Source organism: Notamacropus eugenii, chromosome 6 (genome assembly GCF_028372415.1).
Source record: "Notamacropus eugenii isolate mMacEug1 chromosome 6, mMacEug1.pri_v2, whole genome shotgun sequence".
Classification (NCBI taxonomy): domain Eukaryota; kingdom Metazoa; phylum Chordata; class Mammalia; order Diprotodontia; family Macropodidae; genus Notamacropus; species Notamacropus eugenii.
This window is the reverse complement of record NC_092877.1, coordinates 173,805,515-173,829,575: the sequence shown is the minus strand read 5'-3', so window position 1 is coordinate 173,829,575 and position 24,061 is coordinate 173,805,515. Positions and strand designations below refer to the sequence as shown.

General features: G+C 39.7%; 1 pseudogene; it reads left to right on the top strand.

Annotated features, from left to right (window-relative positions):
• The first annotated feature begins 1,190 nt into the window (after positions 1–1,190).
• Positions 1,191–2,720, top strand: LOC140512483 (emerin pseudogene; annotated as a pseudogene).
• The last annotated feature ends 21,341 nt before the right edge of the window (positions 2,721–24,061 follow it).

The window sequence follows — 24,061 nt, the reverse complement described above, 5'->3', positions numbered from 1 at the left end:
GAACTGAGAACTTATGGGTCCCCAGAGTATACCCTCCTCTTGCCAAAGGACTCAAAAGTCAAATAACTGGCTGGAAAATGCCTAAAAAAGGGGGGGGAAATGAGACTGTAGTAACTTACTTTCTTGGTGAACAGGTATTTTCATCCAGTGAAGATGAATGAGGAAGAACAATGCATACCATCAGAGAAAGACCTAAAAGTCCAACACTTCTACATCCAAAACATTCAAAATAAATATGCAATTATCTCAGACCATGCAAGAGCTCAAAAAGGATTTTGAAAATCAAATAAGAGAGGTGGAGGAAAAATTGGGAAGAAAAATGAGAGAGATGCAAGAAAATCATGAAAAGCAGGTCAACACCTTGCTAAAGGAGACCCAAAAAAAATGCTGAAGAAAATAGCATCTTTAAAAATAGGCTAACTCATGCCCATCAATTGGGGAATGGCTGAATAAATTATGGCATATGAATGTAATGGAGTACTACTTCGCCAGAAGAAATGATGAACAAGAAGACTTCAGGGAGCCCTGGAAGGACTTACATGCTGAGCAAAAGGAGCAGAACCAGGAGAACTCTGTGCACAGCAAAGACCACAGTGTGCAAGAGTTTTTTCTGGTAGACTTGAAACTTCATAATAATGCAAGAACTTAAAAAAAAATTCCCAATGGCTTTCTAAGGCAAAATGCCTTCCACACTCAGAGAAAGAACTATGGAATTCATTCGCAGAACGTAGCAGATCATGTTTGGTTTTGTGTGTGTGTGTGTGTGTGTGTGTGTGTGTGTGTGTGTGTATTGTTTTGATTTGTTATATGATTTCTTCCATTTATTTTAGTTCATCTACACAGCATGACTATAATAAAAACACATTCAATAGGAAAGTATATGCAGATCATATATAGAATTGTATGCTGTCTTAGGGAGGGAAGGGGATGGTAGGGGATAGGTGTGAGGGGGTAAAAATCTAAGTTTTATGGTAGTGATTGTAGAACATTTAAAAAAATAAATAAAATAATTTTTAAAAAGGAAAAAAAATAGGCTAAGTCAATAGGCAAAAGAGGTTCAAAAAGTCAATGAGGAGAAAAATGCTTTAAAATGCAGAATTAGCCAAATGGAAAAGGAAGTTCAAAAGCACACTGAACAAAACAGTTCTTTAAAAATTAGAATGGAGGCCAGCCCGCCGTCGCCATCGCGTCCCTTGCTCGCTCGCTTGCTGAGGAGATCAGCCATCTCTACCCTGTCTGGTGTCCGCCATGGAGGACTACTGCGGCCTCTCGGACCAGGAGCTCGCTCCCCTGCTCAAGCTCTACAACATCCCCCACGGGCCCGTCATGGGTTCAACCCGAAAACTGTATGAAAAGAAAATCTATGAATATGAAAGTCAGAGAACCAAGCTTTCCCCTGTGACTGCCAGCTCTTCTTACCAATATGCAGAGGATTTTGAGGGTGAAGGTTATGGTTCCAGACAGGGATAGGATGAAGATGAGGACATGGATGAAGGTGATGAAGTTGACTATGACAATTACTATGAAGAGAGTTACTCAACTACCAAAACTTATGGGGAGACTGATATTGGAGCCATCCCAGCAGCCAAGACCAGGACCAGCTTCCAGGAGCCCCTGCCTTCCACAAGCTACAGCAGTGGCAGTTCCAAGCCACCTACTTATCACCTGTGCCGGCGGATAAGAGAGAATATTCTCTATCCTGTAACCCAGGAGGAGAACATAGACAGTGACTTCAACTGGGACAGCAATGCCTACCAGAGTGTTTCTCATTACCGATCTGTCACTGGCTCAAGCCCTGACTCGTCCTTCTCTTCCAGCCCAGTGGTTTCTTCTCCTTTTTCCTCCACCCCAGTTTCCTCCTGCTGGCACTCCCTCCCTCCAGAAGCCCGCCAGGCTATTAGACCTGACCAAGGCCCTGGGTCTAAGCTTGAAAAGAATGAGAGAATGGTGCCCCTTTGGGTTCAGTTCCTTCTCTTCATTGGTTTTGCTCTTTTTCTGGCCTTTTTCTACTATTTCATGCAGGCAGATGATGACAACCCCTTCTCTCTCCATAACTGAAGGCCCCGTCTGGGCCCTGGTCTCATTTTGACCTTCTAGCCTCCCTTCTGGGTGATTGGGAGAGAGGCGCAGGGATATCTTCCTGCTTTCGTTTGCTGTAGGCCCTGTTGAGAGTGCCTCTGTGGCCCATTTGGTTTATCCAGGTCCTACCCATAGTGCCTTGTTGTTTGGCTTGTGTTTTAAGCCTTTTGTTGGATTGATTGGAAAAGAGTGTTCATGTTTGTTTCAATGTTTGTTTCTGGAAAAGGAGTTGCCCTGGCCCAGCATAGATATGCTCCCCCATCACATTTGGGCAGACAGATTGGGGGTGTCCTCTAGGAATCCTTTCCTTGAAGAAAGCTGTGCTCCAGTGCCCTCACTCTTGAGGTCAGGGGGAGTGGTATCCAAACACCATAGTGTTCTCATGGGCCAGGCTCTTTGGCACCTTACTTAGTCTCCATCTCACCTGATGCCTCTGTAGAGCCCACCCCAGCAGTGCCATTGCTCCACCTGCATCCCTGCCCTCCATCCAAGGGGAGGACAAAGGCCCTTCCTCCTCTTGGGCTTCTCACACCTGGAGGAAAAGTGAGACTTTCAACAAAATGTGCCAACCATCCTGCCCTTGACTTTGTTCTCATACAGTTCATGAAATAAAGAATTTGTTTATTTTTCAGAAAAAAAAATTGGAATGGAACAGATGGACACTAATGACTTTATGAGAAACCAAGAAATTATGAAACAAAATCAAAAGAATGAAAAAATAGAAGATAATGTGAAATATCTCATTGGGAAAACAATTGGCCTGGAAAATAAATCCAGGAGAGATTATTTTAAAAATAGGGGACTACCTGAAAGCCATGATCAAAAAAATAGCCTAGACATCATCTTTCATGAAATTATCAAGGAAAACTGCCCTGATATTCTAGAACCAGAGGGCAAAATAAATATTGAAAGAATTCACCAATCACTTCCTGAAAGAGATACCCCCCCAAAATTCCTAGAAATATTGTAGCCAAATTCCAGAGTTTCCAGGTCAAGGAGAAAATATTGCAAAGCAGCTAGAAAGAAACAATTTGAATATTGTGAAAATACAATCAAGATCTATCAACTTCTACATTAAGGGACTGAAGGGTTTGGAATATGATGTTCCAGAAGTCATAGGATTAAAACCAAGAATCATCTACCCAGCAAAACTGAGTATAATACTTCAAGGGAAAAAAAATGATAATTCAATGAAATAGAGGACTTTCAAGCATACTTGCTGAAAAGACCAGAGTTGAATAGAAAATTTGACTTTTAAACACAAGAATCAAGAGAAGTATGAAAAGGTAAACAGGAAAGTGAAATCATAAGGGACTTTCTAAAGTTGAACTGTTTATATTCCTACATGGAAAGATAATATTTCTAACTCTTTAAATTTTTCTCATTATTTGAGTAGTTAGAGGAATTATACACACACATATATAAATATAGATTGAGAGCACAAGGTGAGTTGAATAAGAAGGGATGATATCTAAAAAAATAAAATTAAGGGGTGAGAGAGGAATATATTGAGAGGAGAAAGAGAGAAATGGAATGGGGTAAATTATCTCTCATAAAAGAAGCAAGAAAAAACTTTTTCAATGGAGGAGAAAAGGGAGGAGGTAAGAGAGAAATAGTGAAGATTACTCTCATCACATTTGGCTTAAGGAGGGAATAACATGCTCAATCAATTTGGTACGAAAATCTGTCTTACACTACATGAAAGTAGGGGAGAAGGAGTTAAGTGGAGTGTGGGGGATGATAAAAGGGAGGGCAAATGGGAGGAGGGAATAGTTAGAAGTAAACATTTTGGGGGAGGGAAAAGATCAAAAGAGAGAATAGAATAAATGGGGGGCAAGAAGGGATGGAGGGAAATATAGTTAGTCTTACACAACATGACTATTATGGAAGTCTTTTGCAAGACTACACATAGTTAGCCTTCTCAATGGGGATCAGTGGGGAAGGAGGAAGGGAGAGAAGTTGGAACTCAGTGTTTTAGGAATGTTGAGAATTCTTTTTGCATACAACTAGGAAATAAGAAATACAGGTAATGGGGTATAGAAATCTATTTTGCATTACAAGAAAAGGGAGACGAAGGGGATAAGGGAAGGGAGGGGCGTGATAAAAGGGATGACAAATTGGGGGAAGGGGTAATCAGAATGCACAGTGTTTTGGGGTGGGGGGAGAGAAGAGATGGGGAGAAAATCTGGAACTCAAAATTTTTTTGGAACTAAACATTAAAAAAAAAAAGAATTCAGAGGTCAACTACCACTGTTCCTCAAGGAGAAAGTCTGGCTTATATGAGGATTCTTTGGACTTTTGACAGTTTTCTCTGAGTTAGTCAGGTATTGCTTCCTATATGAGGTTTTGAGCTGAGTGAAAGTTTCTGAGGATTAGAACCTGCTACCTAAATTGATCTCTATTTCAGCTAGGTTCAGAGGTCATATTGGCATCCTCCTGGAAAGGACAGAACTGCTCATAGTGACACAGTGTCATAAATGCAACCTGTTGGCCAGATGATACAAGCAGCCCCAACAAGTAGTCACTATATGACTACTTATAGACACCACAGTTTTCATTACAGAAACAATATTTGTTTCTCCTCTTTATTTTCATTCAATAATGCTGAAATGGTGGTCTTCTTTCCAGATGAAAGTTTTTGCAAAGCTTAAAGATGGTCACATGTTCCGTTCCTGTGTGAGTCCAGGAAAAGGTCCAGACTAGCCATTCATAAGGATCATAGAACCACCAAGTTAGCTAAAAGGGAATTTCTTTTGGTTCAGTCATTTTTTCAGTCATTTCAGATTTTTCATGACTCCATTTGGAGTTTTCTTGGCAAAGATACAAGAGTGATTTGCCATTTCCTTCTCCAGCTCATTTTACAGGTGAGGACACTGAGGCAAATGGTTTAGTGACTTTACTAGGGTTAATATAGCTAGGTTTAAATTTCAGCAAGGTCTTCCTGTCACTAGACCCAGTGCTCTATTCACTAGACCACCTAGTTGCTCAAAAGAGAACTTAGAAGAAGTCAACTAATGCCATCTCCTTGTTAAAGGTGAAGAAAGTGAGGCTCAGAATGGTAAAACAAAAAAACAAAAAACAAAAAAAAAAAGATAAATAAACAAAGAAATAAATAATTGCTTGTCCAAGGTTACATGAATAGTAAGTGGCAAAATAAGAATGTGAGCCTAGGTCCTCTGGCTCCAAATTGAAGATGATGATCTCAATTGGCTAGAGCAATACTGTCAAAGCCAGATGGAAACAAAGTCACCATTCCATATGTGAGGATCCCTGTTGGATACATATTGACTTAGTTTTAAAAAATACTATTATCCATGCTTTATTGTATTTTGATTTATTTTGTTTACTATTTTTCAATTACATATTAATCTTGTTTGCTCTGGACAGGGAACATTGTGGGCCAAACGCAGCCCTACTTGAAAATGCTAGCAATAGCAATAAGGAAAGAAAAGAGAATAGAAGGAAACATAATACACAATGAGGCAATAAAACTATCTTGTTTTGCAGACAATATGAGGTTATACTTGGAAAATCACAAAGATTCAATTGAAAGTTAGTTGAAACAACTAAGAATTTTAGCAAAGTAGCAGGATATAAAGTAAATCCATATACGTATATATATATATATATATATATATATATATATATATATAATATAAAGTAAATCCATAAGAATCAGCATTCTTATATATCACAAACAAAATGCTGCAAAAAGAGATAGTAAGAGTTACCCCATTTAAAATAACTCTATACAGCATAAAATATCTGGGAGTATACCTGATAAAACAAACCCAGGAACTATATTAACAAAATTATAAAAAAAAACTTTTTATACAAATAAAATCAGATTTAAATAATTAGCTGTTCATGAGTACGCAGGGTCAATATAATAAAAATGACAATTTTACCGAGATATATATATATATATGTATATATATATATATATATATATATACACGTGTACATAAATGTTGATACGCATGTATGTATATATGCAAATGTGCCATGCACACACACACACACACACACACACACACATACATATATATATACAATCAATGCCACCCCAATTAAACTACTGCAAGCTTTTGACACCTCTGGGCTTGTGAGCTAATGAATCTAAGATTGTTGTGGGTAGTTATGATTAACCATGGTTGTGAAAAGAGGACCATGGAATCCAAAGTAAAAGTGAAAACAGAAATGTTGGAACAAAGCAACATGATTCAGAAGTACATGGAGGCATGGGGTCAGAACGGCATCAAGCATTTAGGAGCACTTATCTATTCATTCAGTCAACAAAATTCTTTTTTCATTTTCACTTTATTTTTTAATTAAGAAACTTTTACTTTCTTCCCACTCCAAATGAAACGAAAAAGAAAAGAAAAGAAAAAAACTCTTGTAATAAATATGCATGATTGACAGCATCCAAGATTGTGGATTAAAAAGAAATTATATTGCCAGATTTAAGATGGTTAGACCAAGTAGTGATTAGAAAACTAATTAAGAAATCAGGGTGGAACATTTTACCAGCCCAAGGTCAGTATCTATGAAACAGAGATTGGCCAGGGCCAGGGCCAGGGCCAGGACTAAGTTGTGAACCAAGGAGTCTCCCAGAGGAGCTACCAGGGCTCTGAGCAGACAACAGAGCATTGTAGAGACAGCGTATACTCTGAGGTCAAAAAAGGCCTGGACTCCAATCCTGCCTCTAACACATACTGGCTATGTGATCATCAGTCATTCAACAAATACTTATTAAGCACCTACCATATGCCAGACACTATGCTAGTCACTGACAGAAGAGTTGTTCATTTGATAAGTTTCCACATTGGGAGTTTCCCACATTGATGAAATCATAATTCCAGACACCTCTCATTTTTGTTTGCTGTGTTGTTCAGTTGTGTCTGACTCTTAAAGACCCCATTTGGGGTTTTCTTGGCAAAGATACTCGAGTGATTTGTCATTTCCTTCTCCAGCTCATTTCACAGATGAAGAAACTGAGGCCAACAGGGCTAAGTGACTTGTCCAGGGTCATACAGCTAGTAAGGGTCTGAGGACAGATTTGGACTCAGTCTTCCTGACTCCAGGTCCAGCTCTCTATTCACTGAGACACCTAGCTGCCTTTTCTCATACTTGTACTTTGATACAATTAGCACCAGAGGAGATGCCAATATTTAAAAGGCATAGTCTTTGCCCTCAAATAGCTTATATTCTAGTCAGGGTGAGTTGCTAAGTTACCCATATAAATATAATACAAATTAGAATTTCTAAGTACATAAGACTTCAAACAGTATGAACTAAAATGACAGAGATGGTTTCATTTCTAATTGAGAGGGGATCAGGTAAGGTTTCACTGAGTAGGGGCCATATAAACTAAAAGATGCTCAGAAAAGAGAGGTCCAGAAAGGCAACGAGGGAAAATCCAATAGTCGTAATGGGATGTAAGTAACAACACGTCCCAGAGAAGAAAGAAGACCCTGGTCTGAGGACTTGTCTAGGGAGAAGGGAGTTGGTAGTCACAGCAAATCAATCAGAAAACAAGTACTGATTTAGCAAAGGAGAAGTTCAGACAGATTCTCCCAGTCTTAGGGAGACAAGAGGTCAAGTCCAGAGAGGTCAGCTAAAGCAGAAAGCTCCAAACTGCTATGGAGGCAGAGCTCAAGAGGTTTAGAAACAGAGATAGTGGTTCTCAGAAACAGGAAACATCAAAGTAAAGCCTCAGGGAAGAGTCTGTTTGCTCTTTTCACACAAACAGTCAAAAGACAGAGAATACACAGAAGAGAAAGGTCAAGGCAAAGCAGTGACTCAGTGCCAGGTCAGGAGAGCATCAAAAAGATACAGTTCACTAAAGATAAGAGACCTTGAAGCTGAGGCAAGACTTTTTTTTTTTTTTTTTTTTTTTACTGCAGTGAGATCCAGTGACTGACCAGCCAGGGCTAGGAGGTTTGGCAGGTCAGCAATTTACCAAGGTCATGGGTTGAATGGGCATATAAATTAGTTGGCTTCCTTTCTAGGGACACGGGCTTGCACCCCTTGCACCCAGACAAGGACTTTGCCATTGAGAATGAGGAGAAGCAATCCAGAAAAATGACTGGATTAGCACAAATCCCTAGTCATTGCCTAGGCAAAGGAAATAAATATTTGAATAGCAAATACTATGTGCCAGGCACTTATACAAATATTCTGTCATTTGAGCCTCACAACTTCTGAGAGGTAGGTGCTATTATGATCCCCATTTCATAGCTGAGGAAACTAAGGTTGAATGACTTTCCCAAGGTTACACAGATCGTAAATGTCTGAGGCTGGATTTGAATTTGGATCTTCTTCACTCCAGGTCCAGCACGCTACCCACTGAGCTGCCAGTTACCTCTGGATAGGCAATGCAAAGCAAATGTACTAATGGTCTGGAACTTTTCTGCCTCTTTGTTAAGGGACAGTCCGGTATTTATTGTTCAGTTGTTTCAGTCATATCTGACTCTTCATGACACCATTTGAGGTTTTCTTGGCACAAATACTGGAGTGCTTTGTCATTTTCTTCTCCAGCTCATTATACAGATGAGGAAGTGAGGCAAACAAGGTTAAGTAATTTGCCCAGGGTCACACAGCTAGTAAGGGTCTATGGCCAAATTTGAATTCAGGTCTTCCTGACTCCAGGCCCAGCGCTCTATCCACTGAACTACCTAGCTGCTCTGCAGTCCAGTATTCTATAGACTATTTAATAGGGACAATTATTTTGTTTCAATACCTTCCAAAATCAGAGGACTGATTCCAAAATGGAAGCTTCAAAATAGAAACCAGGGTTATTGTCCAAGACACAGTAGGTATCATCTTTGAATTACTTGTATAGAACACTGGTTCTCAAATTTTTTGGACTCAGTTCATCTTTATATTCTTAAAATGTATTGAGAAACCTCAGCAAAAGCACCTTTATTTATGAGTTATATCTAATAATATCTACCATACTGGACATTTAAAAGTCTTAGTATGTCTAGGAAAATAGTTTTACCTCTTCTTCCAAGGACTGCCTTACCAGAGTCCCCCACCTCTCATGGTGGGAAGAGGGGATAGGTAGGCTGGTTCTTTTATTTAAAATACATAGAAAATGTCCTTGAGACTTACTTGTTTAAGGCTTGGGCCACTAGAACAGCCTCCTGGTTTCCTGAGTAAAAAAACCTCAAAGATCTCCAGTTGGATCCTAAAGTTTGGCTGGCAGACCACCATGGGCAACACTGAGGCAAGAAAATTGTACTCTTCTAAATCAGTGCTCTGTCTTCAGCTGAATGTCCTTCCTGTGCTAAGTACGCCTACTTTTATTAACGGTTATCCACACTGAATCATTTCATTCCAGTTTTGAACCTAAAGTACCAATAAGTTTGAGATTAAGGAGGCCTATTATCTCCACACCTAATCAGTAATCAGAACCAGTGGCAGTGAGGAAAGTTCCTAGACCCAGAATTCTTGGACCCAAACACAGATTATCAATGGAGGAGGGAAAGGAGTCTCCAAAGAGGGATTCCCATGGTTCAGTCGTTTTTCCATCATCAGTTGTGTAGGACTCTCTATGGCCCTGTTGGGGTTTTGTTGGCAAAGCTACTAGACTGGTTTCCCATTTCTTTCTCCAGCTCATTTTATAGATGAGGAAACTGAGGTCAACAGGAAAGTTAGGAACCATTTCTTGAGCGTACTGAAAGCAGTCTCTTTAAAAGAAAAAAGGGAAATTTTGTGATGCTAACTAGTCCCTGAACTTGGCTTACTAGGGAGAAGAGGTTTAACCACTTGGCCTTTACGGCTATTGTATGTTCTTTGGACTGTAACAAGTCTGAAGGGTAAGGGACTAACCTCCAAATGACCCCAGCTTGGAAGAAGTCTCACCTCTTTGGGCAATACTATCCTTCTAGTTGTCTAGGTCCCCAGGGGAAGGTGGACTCACTGAAACAGGAAGGAGAATCACATCCACTGATTATGGGTTACAATGAGTCCTTTGTATTTTTTGCATTCTTCCTGTGGGGAGAAATATTGTCTTGTATCTGATTATCACTCATTTGAGTGCTTATGTAGGAGTTGGTATGACCCTTTAATTCACACCTGTGAACAACAGGGCACAAGTTTAAATACTCTGAGATTCCCAAAGGAATTTGATTGGGAGCAAAGGAGCCAAGGAGAATGATTTTGGTCAAGTTCCCAGATTGAACCCAATTCCACCCCAGCAGACCAGAGTATGGAGTGCTATACTGCAGGTTATAGTCAAGACAAGGTCTGAAAGATTCAAAGACAGAAGAATACATCCATATAACACAGCAAGGCTCAAGAAGGCTTTATAGGAGACAAAGTCAGAGTCAAGTACTGAAGCAAAGAAAGGAAAATGGAAATAAAAGTAACCAAACTCCAGGGTTCAGAGAAGTATCAAAGAGCTTGAGAAGTAGGCTTACTGTCCATGCTGGCTTTTAAAGTAGGAATTGTTAAACTAGCCTTGTCTACGTAATTGTTTATTTTTGAATGGTGGTCCAGTGGGTAGAATGCTAGGCCTGGAGTCAGAAGATTCATTTTCATGCATTCAAATCCAGCCCCAGACACATACCAGCTGTGGGACCCTGAGCAAATCACTTAACCCTTTTTGCCTTGGTTTCCTCATCTGTAAAATGAGCTGGAGAAGAAAATGGCAAACCACTCTAGTATCTTTGCCAAGAAAACCCCAAACAGGGTCACAAAAAATCAGACATGACTGAACAAGAAAATGTCGATAATAATATTAGGAGAACTCCACTCTTCAAAGACCCTAGAACCATAGATCTAGACTTTAAAGGGATCTTAGAGGTCAATGGTATTCAACTCTCTCACTTTATAGATGAAGAAACCAAGGAACAGAGAAGCTGTGCTTTACACAAGGTCACACAGGTCATAAGGATTAACTCCTATAACTCCTATCACTGTTGTCAGGAAACAAGGAGACTGGGCCAGAAGGAAACATTAGGATATTTTGTGGAATAGTAGCCCAAGAATAAGCCAAAACATGGATTTAAGGTCCACCTCTGACTCTCTTGGCTTGTGACCCTGGATAAGTCACGTAAACCTCTCAGATTCTCAAGTAATTCTATAAACCTTTAAGTTACTGATCTGTATTGATAAAGGGGGGAGTAGGGGCTCCTCATCAGAAATTTCCCATCCTACTAAAATGATAATAACCAAAACAAGAACAAAAGCACAACAAATTAAATTTAGGAGGCACATACTAAATCTCATAAGTACGTGTCCCATTGGACATAATACCTCAAAGGTGTCCCTTCTGAGTGAAATAGATAAAGGGCATAGTGTTGGGAAGAAATTTTCATCCTCAGTGAAGCATCACATGCAAGTTTTTAATATGATATATATATGTATATTATATATGAGAGTGTGTGTAATTTCAAAAGCTTGCATTATTTTTATTGGGTAAGCACTAGAGTGCTCCTTGCTCTTTGACATAGTTCTAAAAATGTTAGTAGCTGCAGTAAGGCAAGAGAAAGAAATTAAAGGCATAAATACTGGCAAAGAGGAGACCAAATTATTCTATTTGCTGATAACATAATGGTTTACTTAGAAACCCAAGAGACTCATCAAAGAAACTTAAACTATATATATGTTTATGTACTTATGTATGTATATGTAGCTTTAATAGGCTGTCTCTCTTTGATAGATTCAAGCTGCATTAAGACTTTTGGGATATGCTCTATTGTCAGAAGCATGTAGTGCAACGTATGTAGTAATTTAGATGAGTTGTTTTATTGTTCTCTCTCAAGATCTTTGTACTGTTGAGGTCAGGGAACCATATGTTGACGTTTGGGGTGCTTGGGATCCCAAAATACCAACACCCTAGGTCCTGCCCGAATGAGTTCAACCCAAGCCTTCTTTCAGTCAAAGTAAAACAAAGTTTATTAAAGATTCGCCATATTGGGTTGACTCTTAAGAAGCCTCATCATTTGTGAGTCTCAGGCCAGATAAAATCTGAGTGCCTCTATGGAGGCAAGATGGAACTTATATACAGAAAGACTGTGGGAGGGATCTGGAGGTGGCCTAGTAGCCTTGGGTAATGGGAGGAGAGGTTTAGGGAGAGTCTTGAGGAGGAGTCCAAAGGAGGATCTTAATGGGACTGGGGTGACAGACCAAGGATGTAAATGCTGGAGGCAATTGGGAGATAACAAACAATGGAGGGCTGGGGTGGGAAGCAGGCAGATAATCCAGAGGTAAGGGACAATGCCAGGGTAACAGATATGGGTATGAAAAACCCAATTAAGTAGGATGATTCAAGAAGAGTTCAAGGAGGTTCCTAAAATCTGCACCCTGTCACTACAAGGGACAGCTCTCTGAGAAAGTGATACTGCAGGGAGTTTCATTTTCCCTTAGCTCCATATTGGTTGCCTTTCTTGCTAAAGATCAGGTCATTTTCAGTTGAGTCTGACTCTTTGGAAAGCCCCATTTGAGGTTTTCATGGCAAGGATACTGGAATGGTCCACAATTTCCTTCTTTAGCTCATTTTACAGGGGAGGAAACTGAGGCAAACTGGGGTAAGTGACTTCCCCAGGATCACACAGATAGGGTCTGAGGTCAAATTCGAACTCAGGTTTTCCTGACTCCAGGTCCAGTGTTCTATCCACTGTACCACCTAACTGCCCCAGAGATCAGGTACAAGCATCTATAATTTATGTTACTATCTCTGTGTCGTTTGTTCTTTGTTTTCAAATAGGATCATGACATAAGAGATGATGACATGAATTGCAATTGACTTTGATTTGAGTAGTTACCAGCCTCACTTTTCTTCTCTAGAGTCATCTGGGTCTTGAGGCCAGATATTACTCAGAAGGACTAGAGATGGCCCAGAATGCAGTAGGAGAGTCTGGCCTTTTAAACTGAGGTCTTTTCAGGTTCTCATTTTGAGTGAGGTAACATCCATTCAGTGAATAACCTTCTTTAAGAAGTGAGTCAAAGGTTGGCCCCTTTAATTAAAAAAAACAACAACAACTCAGAGTTGCCTGCCAAAAGAGAAACAGTTACTATTTAAATTCACTCTGAGCCAGGAGGGCCCAAAAAATAACCATTAAGTAGTACTTGCTCAAGGACCTATTCTTGTCTAATCCATGAGATTCAGAGTAAATTGGTTTTAAGGCTTGATCTTTGAGAAAAATCTAGCCAGAAAAACCCCAAGTTAACTTGATAGTTTTTAGCCATTAAAATTTACATTCCTTTGGGCAAAACATTACTATTTCTAGTACTGGAACAAAGTTTGTTGAGTTTTCTCTATAGGGAGTTATCATTACCTAGCAATTAGAGTCCCTTTAAAAGCAAATAGCTTTAGAAGGTTAAGCAGTCTGGCGCATACACCATTCCTCCTCCCTTAATCTCTCACCATCCTCTACCGTCTCTCCTCATAATTTCATAGTTACCCCTGTTAAATAGCCTTTGGTCTTCCCCTGTACTGGTTTGCTCTTAGCCTGGGCCTGCATAACACCACTGGCTAGGACATGCCTGCTATAACAAGAATACTGCCATAGAGAGAAGATTCTTCCAAAAGGGTAGATCTTTCTCCAGGTACATTGGCAACAAGAGAGAGGATGACATTGTTACAGTACATGTGACTAACTCCTATGGTGTATGCTGGAATTCTTGACTTTTGATTATAGACTCCACAACTTCATCTTTCAGGCCTATGTCAAGGCTATAATTGGAAGAAAGCATGGCTCCGTGCTATGCTTTGAGAGTTCTGGAAGAGAAGTGAATATAAGCTAGTGCTGAGATGCTTATCTAGTTTTGCCTCAAGAAACTTGATTTCAAGTCTTGGACCAAGGAAAGGAGATGCGTAAGGCTCAACACTGAGCCAGCAATGGCAACATTTCCTGAATACTATTACTCTACCAAGGTGGATTGCCTAGCATCCTTTCTTGTCCCAGGTAGAGCTCTGTTATAAAATCAGGCAGGACTCTCTGGAGCAGAGTTACTAAAGGCCTAGGGAAAATGGTTTGCTGGTGACAAGTCATATTCTATCCCAGACATCGTGACATTGTGTATTGTGTGCGACTAGACCTACAGGAAGTTGACTCTATCAAGGTTTCATGGGTAAGCAGCCTTCCCTGAACTGAAATTCACACAGCCATTCTAGTCTCCTTCCAGATTGTTCTACATATATGTGTGTATATACATATACAAGACTCTGGAATGGCATACCAACTCAACCAAAAAAGATAACTGGAGGCGAGCACAGCTTGCCTTTCTCCATGAGTTGACTTGGCTGAAAATGCACACTGATGGCAGAGGTCTGCCTCACTAAAGTCCAATCTATCTCCATCTCCCTACGCAATCAATTGTTCTGTACAAACAGAATGGGCAGAGGATGGTTGTAGTACACCAGCAGAGCTGCAGATTTTCCTTTAAAGAGCCTGAACACAGTTATGGAAAGCAGAACACAATCTTCTAGGTGTGGTTGTGGGGTGAAAAGAAAGCTAGACAGAGTCAAGAAATCTGGGTTCAAATCGCTTCTTCAACACTTAGAAGTCGTGTGACCTTGGGTAAGTCACTTAATTTGTCTGAGCCTCCCATAGAAGATTTGTAAAATGGGAAGATGGGAAGAAAGCAGTTTGAGTAGATAATGACACATTTATGTCACACTTAAATAGTTACAAAGTATTTTCCTGTTAACCATTTGGCAAAGTAGATCGTACAAATATTATTTTATAATTACTAAAAGCATATAATTAAATGTCAAATGAAGAATATAGGAAAAACATGCTTTGGATTCAGGAAAGGGCTGATTATCATGGGCTGAGGTGATCTAGGAGGCTTCACAAGCAGGGAGGGAAGTGAAGAAACTACCAGGGGAATCCTCCCATGACATGTTTTGTCAGTAATGACCTTGACCTTCTCCCGGAGACCTTTAAGTTTTTGTTTTTATTTTCTTTTTAAATCCACATTTTTTGTGGTAACACATCACCCAAATAAGCCCCTCTACAAATTTTAACAATACACAGTAGCCCATAAGCCACCTAATAGTGGAATTCTGATGGACAGTGTAGATAGAATTTTCCATTGTCACAGAATGCCAATTGGTAACAAAAAGGAAAGATTTGTGCTTTAATTTTGATAGTGGTTTTTGATAGAACTTTTTTGTCTCTATTTCATTTATATAAACAGTGTGGATAATGTTAGAGACACTCTTGACACACAAAAAGGTATCAAGGAAATTTATTAGAGTTCAGAGGAATTGAACACTTTGGCCAAGGTGAACTTCACCATTCTTCAGAAAGAGACAGAGACAGAGAGAGAGAGAGACAGACAGAGAGAGAGAGAGAGAGAGAGAGAGAGAGAGAGAGAGACAGAGACAGAGACAGAGACAGAGACAGAGAGACAGAGAGACAGAGAGACAGAGAGATGAAAGGACAGATCTTCCCATCAGAGCATTAGATCAGTCTGTTCTCTTTTGGGTCACAGTCTTTTGACACATCCACTGTACCAAGAGCAGTTGGATTTTTAGGTCCTTACTATGATTTCATGTTCTCCTTCTGATAGGCTTTTCCTCAAACAGCTCTTCAAGCCTGCGCACAAGTTTCTGACCTTCTTTACCTGACTCTGCTAGCTCACAATTCTAATTAACTTTCCCCACTGAAAGTTTTGACCTTGTGGAAACAGAATTTTTTCCTTTGTTTCCCACAAACCATATCAACATTATCCATTTTGTGAGTGATTGTTGCATTTTGTTGCCACTCAGTGTTATCTGTAGTTACACTGTGGTTGTCAGTGTGTCTGTTCTTGTTGTGACTCTGCTTTCTTCTTTCAGGATTGTTGGGATTGGAAGCTCAATTCCGTGTGGACAGTCTCGGGCGGGTAAAAGTGGGACTTCTAAATCTTAGAGTCTTACGAGGCCCTCCATGAACAGCGGGGATTCGAGAAGGTCAGACTGAGCTAGCTCGGCTAGCTCGGGTAATTCCGCCTCTTCCCGTGAGAAACGTGATGGGAGAGAGATCTCCCCGCCCTCGAGATGGTCCCGGATCTGGGCACACTATTGTTATCTAACAGCACGGTATTGAGATGCAAACTGTGTGGCTGAAGGTTAAGTAGGATTGAGGAAGCCTGAAAGCTCTTAGCACGTGAGGAGCCAAGAGGACAGTAGGTTCCGTTTTCTTCTTTCCTCTCTCCCCTCCCCCTCTCTCCCCGCTTGTACTTCTACTTCCAATCCCTTAAGATCTTAGCCTCCTTAGGAGATCTCCCCCTCTTCCTCCTAAGGAAGAGCTCCCTGCACTTGTAACTAGACCCTGAAATAAAGCTCAACCCTTGTTCGACTCTGGAACGTCCTTTCTCTCATATGTGCATCCGGCGTGGCCAGCCGAAGACCTCGGAGGTGAGGTAAGAAAGACTCGGGTAGCCCACACAGGCCTCTAGGCCTGGCACAGGATGGTTCCCAGAGTTCACTAATGTGCTAGTAATTGGGTATTATGGGCATCTATGTGTCTGCTTACTAGATGGTGAGTTCTGTGAGGGTATTTCCCACAAAATGTGTATTTCCCTCTACTAAAGCTACTTGACTAAGCCTTTAAACCCAAATCACTCTGACTTTCATTAACTGACCAATAATAGCCCCAAGCCAAGTCTCTGTGGCTCATTGTTTAAGTGCAGATGGCCTCAGATGAGTGTAAATCACAATTATTCTCCATCCTAGCCAGAAACTCTAAGGGTCTTCCCCTCCCAGAGGGATATCTTTCGGATGGTAAATCGACAATAAATTAAGCCAACACTTAACCTAGCCTTTTGTCACTGAATGGGCATTGTCTCCACAAACTGAGGTCTGGGAAAGACCTTAATTTAGAAAAACCAAGGTCATCCATCCTATCCAGGGCCATTGCCAGTCATTCTGACCTTTGTCCTGCCACTGGACTCTGATGAGTCTGGAGGAAAGAGTGAGGCTGATGACTTTGCACAGCTCTGCCTCACTTAAATCCAATTCATGTGCAATTCAAGACATGACTTGATGTCACTGGTCTTCTTCAAGAAAGATGAACAACAACAATTTCCCCCAAAGATCTGGCAAAATGTACTGCACAGAGAAGATACCAAATATACTTGCCTCGAATTTGAATTTGGGAGCATTCCCAAAGATTTTCCCTCAGAGAAACCAAGTACTAAAATACTAATAATAATTTCTGGTCTTTATATAAATCTTTAAGACTTACAAAGCAGATCTGACCTGTTGTTTAATTTGAGTCTCAACTCACAAGAGAGGCAATGTGGTAAAATGGGAAAAGTCTGCTTCTGGAGTCAGAATATCTGAGTTCCAACCTCACTTCAAACACTTACTAGCATTATAACCAGAGGCAAGTTTCTTTCCTGGACCTCAGTTTCTTCACCTGTGAAATGAGAGGTTGCACCCAACTCTAAATCTTGCACCTTTTCATTGTCTAAAATTTTCACAAGCCCTGACCCCCTTCCACAACCATTTCATATGTACTATCTTTCCCATGTATGTTTAGGAAATGACTGCCCTTCTCTGTCCCCCTCCCATATAGCATTAAGAAGTGCAGGGGGAAAAGGTAGGGAGAAGACAGAGATTCAGTTTCTCCTCCTCTCTTTCTACTCTTCCTTGAAAATGGCAGGATGCAAAGCATCCTTTCATGATGGTCAATGGGAATAGCCTAGGTAGCTCCGTATTATCTTGTATATTAAATTCAATTCAGCCCTCAAGACTGGACATTAATTGCCTAACCTTGCCCCATGACACCAATCTCACTACTTCACTAACTCACTAATCACATCTGAAATAACAGCAAGGCAAATTTCAGCTCAATATAAGGAAACACTTCCTAACAATTAGTGTTGTCAAAAAGTGTAATGTGCTTTCCTGAGAAAGAGTGAATTCCCTGTCACTATAAGTCTTTAGATAGAGTCTGGTTGGCCATTTATGAGGGATGTAGCAGATAGATTTTATGTTTTGTTAACCCTTTAAGGGCTGTTACAATTTTGTAATTCTATTTTTATAATTCTATAACTATTTGAAATCCCCCCATCTTCTCTGTTAATTAATTATACTTACTAAGTGCTCTAAAGCCCATCTTTTCTGATTTCCCCTACCCCATTCTCATTATTTCTTTAACTATCTTTTCTCTACTTATGTCATCTACGTATTTGTCCTGCTTGAATTAGCATTTATTGGTTTGCTGTTGTGTGGTTGTTATATAACTTCACATATCTATATTCTGTATTCCCAAATGAATGGTAAGCTCCTTGAGGGAAACATCTCCCCTAGTACCTAATGTGATTTTGTGTAGATTGTGCTCAGAACATACAAGATATAGCAATTGAAGGCCCTCTCACTTATTTGTAGATTTCCCACTCCCCACCCCACCCCACCACAAGCTATCTCAGATTCAGAATCCTTTTTGGGCCCAAAAATCACTTAAGAAGCAGAGTTCACTAGTTTCCGCAAATTTGCTTGCTTTTATTAATGGGCCAGAGGACATAAATTACTTCAGTAGAACACAGGTTTAGAAGAAGGAAAGACTTTAGAGCTTATCTAGTCCAATCCTATCATTTAATGGATAAGGAAACTGGATTCTAGAGGTTTAGTGATTTACCCAAAGAAACAATGGCAAAGACCTTAAATGAAATAGCATAGCAAGAAAAGATAACAGTACAACACTTTCCCTATATATCCCCAAGGCATTTCTACCATTAGTGGGAAGAGTGGATTCCTACAAAGAACATACACGAGAAGCACACATTAAGGAAATGTTTGGCCAGGTCAGGGAGAAGTGCATCTGTGTGGTTAGGTAACTAGCAAGGAAGAGCTACTCAGACCTCTGATGCTAGAAGGCCACAGATACTTCTGATCATGCCTAGACTCATTCCTCATTCATCTCATATGGTATGTAGTCTTTTTTCTTTGAACTCACTTTGTCTAGAGTTGAATCACATGATCTTTTATACCAGACAACGATGTAACTCAAAGTTAGAAATCCCCAACCTTCTCTCTGTTTTACCGTGCAAATTCATTTCATTCAGAAGGGAAAAAATGCTAACCAAAGGAGACTAAATAATTTTTCTCTACCCATCTGATCTTCATTTCTGCCATTATTACTACTGAGCCACCTGAAAGACATTATTATTTTACTATTATATTAATAACCAGTTTTTAAATTGGGATCCAAACTTTTCTCCTCAGTTTCCTCATTAAAGCACAGCTCTTGCTAAACAGTCAGTCTGAAGGATAAGACTGATGGGATTGCTTTTAGCCATCTAGGAACATATTCTTTAATCTTGGGTGGGACCCTACCTAACTAGGAAACCTAACTCCTATTTAGAGTATAAACAGACAGAATCTGGCTAGTTTTTACACTGGGGAAAGGTACCTCTGTCCTTGTACCCTCCATTAGAATTTAGGATGACCCAGCTCATAAAGGAGAAAACCAATCAGAGTGGTCTGGATGGAGATGGACTCCTCTGTCCAGATTGCTACCATGTTCTCAGCAGGAGGAGGTAAAGACTTTTAGCTCACCTCTCATTAAATGTCCACCAGTCAGGGTTGAGCTTCATTTGTCAGAGAAGTTCCCCTTCAGAAGGGATTTAAGGTAATTCAGAGCCTTCTTTTTTGTCTTTGGTTATGGACAGAAACCATTGACCATCAATTTATTGATCATCAGCTAGCCTAATTAATAAATTGATTATTAGTTACCCAGAAGCTATGTCTCTCGGGGTTTTTCATTCCTCACACACTCTAAATATGTCTATAATTGGCAGGTGAGTCTGTGCTTTACCATCATTTGGGGGTGTGGAGTAAGAGGGAAGAAGAAAAGGGGAAAAAAGAAAGTTATATGATAACTTTATTATATATTTAAAAGATATTTGCAGTTTCATGTACAATCACCTTTTTTTCTACTCTACTATGTTATGGAAATGTTTGTTTTATTTCTTAAGTTCAGAATTAAATAAGTAAATAAAAACAGCTCTATCATTTCAAACATCCAAAGCAGTAGTAATGAAAATCATGTTTCCCATCTACCAGGTAAATGTTTCACTTAAGTGCCTCCCACCCACCCACCTAGCAGTGTGACTGGCACAACTAGCCCCTACTAGTTTCCAGCAGATTTCAGTGCCTAGAGATGGGACTTGACCATCTCTAGGTGTCTAGTTTCATGTGTATACACAGAAGTGAATGACTCCTGCATACCCCAACTTGCATTCATACTTCCTTTCTCAGTATAGTCTATACTGCTGTTTCCCAAATGACTCCACCTGGATTTCATGCTTTGACAACCTCATTTCCGTCATTACTAGTTGTAGATTGTTATCTTTGTAATGGATAACATTCAATGTCCAGAATATATGCTAAAGCTATTGTTTGGAGGAGGGAAAGAAATTCATAGATTGTGAGATTAATGACTAAATGTTAAATTTAGGTAGAAAGACAAGCAATCTAGTGTTTAAATTTATCAAACCCAATTGCAGATGGTAAGTAAACCATACTGAGAGGAGCCATCTGTCAAATAATCACAGAATTGGAGGGTGGGTTGCAGAGAATGCAGGCAAAAGGAAGCAAATGGCTATCAAAACTTGATATATTGACAATGCACTTGTTCACAACATCAGAGTGGGAGAGGTATGGACAGGGAACTAGAGTTTTGTGCTTAACAAGGCTTTATAATTCTTGTAGTATACCTATAACATTGTTGTTCAGTCATCTCAATCATGTCTGACTTTTTATGACCCCATTTGGAGTTTTCTTGGCAAAGATACTGGAGTGGTTTCCCATTTCCTTCTCCAGCTTATTTTGCAGATGAGGAAACTGAGGAAAACAGGGTTAAATGACTTGCTCAGGGTCTAAGGCCAGTTTTGGACCAAGGTCTTCCTGATTCCAGGTCTGACACTGTGATGGGGATGGGATCTGAATTCCTAAAAGGAAAAGATCACATCTTTAGGATCTGGATCCCTGAAAGGAAAAGCCCCTGAACTTTTCCACTTGGCCCAGGTCCCTGGTGTTCCCCTGGTGCACCCCACCCTTCCCAGTTAATAATTCTTTCAACTGCCCTTACATTGGGGCCCTCACTGTTTGCACCTGGTCTCACCCTGGACCATCGCTCTTTAATCCCATCTAGAACCTTCTCTGTTACCCCCCAGTCACCCCAAGCTCATCACCATACTATTAAAAAAGTCAGTCTTTTCTACCAAATTGCTCAGATTCCTTAAGAGTCCGACCTGGTTGTCAATACAAGATTCACAAATAGTGCTGGTTCTTAAAAGTTCTGCCCACTTCTATTAGTGAAACAATAAACCTTGTCTCTTACTAAAAGAAGGCTTGAGTCTAATTCTTTCAAGGCAGGACCCATATCTTTTGCCCTTGAATTCTGGGGTTCCCAGCACCCCTAGACCTCAACAACTATATCAACGGTATCACCTATCTGTTATATAATTATTCTAGAGCACTGGCTCTGGAACCTTTTTTTGACTCACAGCACAGTATTTTTCTTAGCTATGATTCAGACAGAGAGCCTGAAGACTCATATATGTCCATGGTATTGAAAATATAAGTCCTTTACAACTAGTTGAAACTCAGGGTACATTAGTCTGCCTTGGCACATCCTTTGAGAACCTCTGCTCTAGAATGATTAACTTTTTTGCTTTTTTTAATAAAAGTTCATATTAGTTAAATTGAGAGGTAGTGTGGTATACTGGATAAACAGACACTCTAGGACTGAGGAAGACCTAGGTCTAGAGTCTAGTCTTTGATGCATGCCAATCTAGTGTGCAACCCTGGGCAAGTCCATTAACTTCTCAGTGCCTCAAGCAATTCTCAGTCTGGACTGAGTTAGTTACAAAGTAGATGCAGATCCGAATTTGTAAAGGAAATTCTCTCATCAAAAATTCCCTATGTAAGCAAACCAGATCTAGTTCATTACCTAAGTTAACATATATTTGAATATATTCCTGTTCAATTACATGTCCTATGTTGATAGTTTCAAACTGTAAAAATGTCATTTAACAGATGTTACAATTCTACAGATTCATTGAGTTTGTTTCCTTTATCAAGACCTAAGTATAAATTTTTCAAAAGGGTTGGTGGTTCCACTTTAATTTCATTTGTCTATTTTTCAAAAAAATGTTTTACATTTGAAAGATATCTTGTATCCTGTCACCTCATTCTCACTGCTTTTTATGTGAGTTTACCTAAAACAAGGAATACCTGAATTCATCCTTAACTTTGTCATTCTGCCTCCAGCCTCTTCCAGTTCTAATCCATTCAGAATGCCAAGATAAGATTAATCTTTCTACAGTACCACTTTCAGTATGCTGCTCCCCTGATGGATACATCTAAATAAATCTCCATTGGCAGTGGGGGGCTGCAAAGAAGAGGGGAAAGACAAATTTTCAATGATTAAAAAAAATGGCTTAATATTAAATTTTCTTTACTCACTAAATAAAGTCCAAGTCTTTTATCTTGGCATTCAAAACCTTTAGTAATGTAGACCCAAACCTATTTTGTTAACTTTCCTTCCCAGCGTTCCCCAATATAAATCTTTCTCTCCATGTAGGCTGTTCTATTTGCTATTCCAGAAAATACCTTGTTCATTTCTGCTTGCATGCCTTTGCTAATGTTATTCTCTCTTCCCTGAATGCCTCTTCAACCTCCTTTGTCATTCAGCTCAAATCTCACTTTCTTCATGAAAGTTCTTATCTTCCTCCTCTGAGTTCCCACATCACTTCCCATCCATTCTGCCCATGTGGTACTTCATTTTCATGGATGTAAATCTTATTTGTCTAACTGGATTGTAAGCTCTTCAAGGGCAGGGATGGTTAATGATGCTTCTTTTTATTCTTCACAGAATATCCTACTTTCCATTGCCCATCATGTGATGCTCATCTTTAGTTTTGGAGATAATGATATTCCAGGTCTTCCTACTATACAGTAACACTGGAAAAATGTCTGTATTAAAAAGATAGACCTTCACTGTTATCGGAAGCTTCGGGATTAGTAAAAATGATATGCAGTTTCCCAAAAACAGACCAGTCTCCTCTTCTCTGCCTTTGCAATGCTAGGCCAGCTTATCATATGTTTACACAAGCACATACACATACATTTACACAAATATACATATATGTACACATGCATATACACATACATATATCTAAATATACATGTGTATATGCAAGCACCTGTTGCACATATGTGTATATATACATATATTTGGATACACTATTCATACACACTTACATGCATTTATACATACATACATACACATATATGCAACAGTATACATATACTGATGCACATGTGTGTATATACACACACATAGAGAAAGAGAGAGAGACACCCACATAAGGGTGGGTGTGTGTGTGTGTGTGTGTGTGTGTGTGTGTGTGTGTGTGTGTATATACACAGTTGAACAAGTTATATCAGGTGTCCATTCTGGTTGCATGTTGAAATCTGGGAAATAGACATTCTTCATCCATTTGGTTCTTAGGTAAATGGAGAGGCTAAATTCCTTTGAGTGATCTCAAATCTCTTCCAGGAGGTTGGGTAACATATTGGAGTTTGATGTAATCAATACAATGTCATCTACAAACAGGAGAATACACCCCTCAGCCTACACAGGGAATCCATCCTTAACTTGGACTTTACACTGGATCTCCTCTATCACAGTGGTGAACCATTTTGGCAAGCTCACATTTCCCTATAGTCTGACTTGTGTGATTTTTATTATCAGAGGATCATTGAACAGGGCTATTTCTACAATTACATCTTCCAAGAAATATTTGAGTGCCTTAATATATAGATGGAAGATATCTTGTTATAAAAGGGCTTTTAAGGTAGCCTTTGTTCTACTGAATTGGATGCTTTTTTCATGCTTTTTCAACCAATAAGCACAATTAGCTTTTATATTCTCTACAACTCTGTTATTTCTAAAATAGTAAAGAGTTGGTCCATTGTTCAATATCACCTTCAAAAATCTCCCTTTCCTTACTAATACCCTCAAAG